Source organism: Cenococcum geophilum, assembly GCF_001692895.1.
Source record: "Cenococcum geophilum 1.58 unplaced genomic scaffold K441scaffold_5, whole genome shotgun sequence".
Taxonomy (NCBI): domain Eukaryota; kingdom Fungi; phylum Ascomycota; class Dothideomycetes; order Gloniales; family Gloniaceae; genus Cenococcum; species Cenococcum geophilum.
Genome location: NW_027137563.1, coordinates 5,219,971 through 5,223,245, shown reverse-complemented (window position 1 = coordinate 5,223,245; position 3,275 = coordinate 5,219,971).

Here is a 3,275-nt window from a genome sequence, read left to right as displayed (position 1 = left end):
AGGAAGAGTATAGGCGAGAGGGGTAATCCTTATGGTATTTTTGTTGTAACTATAATAGGGGGGCTCTGGTATCTGCTAAAGACTAGTAATATTTCTTTCTGGCCTATAAACCCTTAAATAAATTAAATAATCTATTTTAGGAAGCCCTTTGCCCTAAGAATATATAGGAGGCGCTTATGGGGTATATTGTTATAGGCGCCATTAATATTTAGGCTAAGCATTAATACCACGAAGTCCCTTCGCATCGCCTATATAGATTTAATGGTGGCAGCGAGTAGCGTAAGTGCTAATAGTGTTAAGCGGTTCTTTCTTGCCCCTATTTAGCTTTATAGTAGTAGGGCGTATTCCTCCACCGTGTCTGCTATATGGTCCGCTATTACCTTTTCTAAGATTTTACTAAGGGTGTTTTCTAGGGCAATAGGGCGATAGCTTCCTAGGATTAAGTAATCTGCTTTACCTTCTTTTTATAGGATAACCGTCGTTATAGATCTTCTAAGTTGTGGGTAGTAGCCTATATGTTACGGACGCTTTAAGTATAATATTATAACTACTTAGAGAAGAGTCGAAAGAAGCTAGTTAGTTAATTTAAGCACGGTCTAGGATGGAGCCGATAGAACTATATAACGAGGAATGGGAACCAAGGTTACGTAAGATAATCTATATAATCTGTATAATCTATAGGATCTATAATAGAGCAGACAGAGCACACGTACATTATATACAAGAAGGATTTCATAGGAGTACAGTTGTGTATTTAAGGACCCTTAGTCCCTACCTAGATAGTTCCTTCCTTATAGTAATTCTTAGAATATAATTAGAGTTAATCTGTTAGGCAACCACTCCACCAGTTATTATTACATTATTAACTTTAATTTGCTTTACCTATATACCTAGCCTAATAACAAGCCTATTATAGTTCTTGCTACAAGGTTCCGTTATATAATTACTACCTAGTTACGGTAATAAATACAGAAAGTTAAACAATATGCCACTAAAGATAGCCACTATAACGCCATTAACGGCGGCAACTACTTTAAGGTTAGGTAACACTAGTATGGCAGATACTAACTTATAGTAACCTATAACGGTTAGACAACTATAAGAGGTAATTAATTAGTTAATAGCTAACAATACAGCGTTAGAAGAAAGGGTTAATGGGATTAGAGCGGTAAAGGTTAAGTTACTATCCATTAAGAGATTCGCAGGAGAAAGATTAAAGCTTAAAGGATTTCTTACGTAAATGCACTTTAAGGTTTTATAAGAAGGGGTAAAGCTACTAATACCTATGGATCGAATAGCCTATGCGGGACTATTCTTGTTAGGAAGAGTACTTAAGTGGTTTAAGTTTTACCTTATAGAGATACAGGTAAACGGAATAACGACCACTAACTAGGAGGTATAATTTATGTTTATAAGTTAGGAAGGGTTCACAGAGCAACTTATATAGATATTTAGAGACCTAAAGTCGGTAACTATAGCGAAAAGAAAACTCTAAGATATTACGTAATGGACCTTAGTAATTAAGTATACAATATAGTTCTAGACGCTGGTAATATAAGTAGAATGGAATAATAGGGCGCTTATAGTATAGTATAAATAGGGACTTAAGGCTAAAGTCTAGGATACAATTATCCTAATAAAAGATACGGACACCCTAAGAGAGTTAATAGATTAAGCAATTAAGATTAACAATTGGATCTACTAAAGGGAACAGACTAAGAGAGGTTAGGATAGAGTTCTATAGTTATATAAGACGCAGAGTACGCAACAACTAAAGCTAAATTAAAAAATATGGTATGGCGCAGAGCTAATAGACCTAAGCGGTACTAAAAAAGCCTATAAGAGATAGAGTAAAAGACTATAAAAACCTAGAGGTTAAGGATCTAGTAATTACAGGACTAAAGAGCAGAGGTTAAACTAGGGATCTTAGTAGCAGAAGATGTTTAGGCGGACTCTATAGCAAAGTTAATAGTTTAGAGATAGAGCTTGCATAAATTATAGGAAATAGAATTATTTTACGAGGGATTATAAAGATAGTTAGAGTTACTATATAATAAAGGGAACCTAACTAGTAGAAGATATACACGTATAGAGGGATAATAGTGTACTACAAGGAATAAAAGAGTGTTTAATTAGAAGTTTTGCGTTCTATTATAATAACATATACTAAATTTATAAAGACGCTAAGTATAATATAAGCTATTGGCTATAGGAGCTAAAATCTATAGAGTGCAGAGAAACTAACGAACTAGTTTGCAGATTGGATATTAAGGACAATAAATTTAACAAAGGCGAAATATTTTATAACAATAAGGCAATAAAGGCGGCTTACTAGGAGTACGCAGACTTTAGAGATGTTATACTAGAGGTAGAGGATAATTCCACTATAAAATAGGGAATATTAGTAGGGATCGAGACCTTACTAGACACGATGTCTATCGCTTTACGAGACGTAAAAGAAGTAGGATAGCGAATTACTTCAGCACTTAATAAAGGCAAAAGGCCAAAGGCTTAAGATTCTTAAGATAAGATAAGGTATACCCAAGGACCCATAACGGACGAAAACCAATAGAGTAGGGCAGTAGCTTAGTTTAAAGATATATAAATAAGCTTGGGATAGAGTTTCCTATAGGCATAAGACTCTTAAAACGAGATAAGTAAGATTTAAGACTTTTAAGATAAGATAAGAACACTAAGCAAGCCTAGTTAAACTAAGGTAGGAGTAAAGCTTAAGTTAGAAGTAAGCTTAGGATTAAAAATCCTAAGGAACTAAGAATTTAGAGAATAAATAAAGACACCTATAAGGAAGAAGTAAGGAGCCTTCTTATAGATTAAAGAATCTGTAATATAAATAGTAACTAGACTAGGAGATAGATATATAGACCCAGAGGACTTACTAGGGGAATATAGTATTTAGCCTAAAGATTAAATTATTAATACAAAGATTAAGAAGTAGGATAACTTTAAGGATCTACTTGTAAGACGCGAAAGGAAAGAAACTATAAAGGAATTTAGAGCGAGAATTACCTTATAGTAAGAACAGAAACTAAATAAGAGATTTAGTATATTGGGACGTATAAGGGATAGAGCGCTAGTACGAAAGGTTACTAATAGGCCAAGAATAGGTATATTAAGAGCTAAGTGGCTTACCAAACTGGAATAAGAAGAGAATTTAGGGATTTTAACTAGGTTCGAGGAACGACATATAAAGGGCTGTTACGATATAGTAATAAGAAGATACTTCCTTATAAATAAACCGTATATACTCTAGTAGC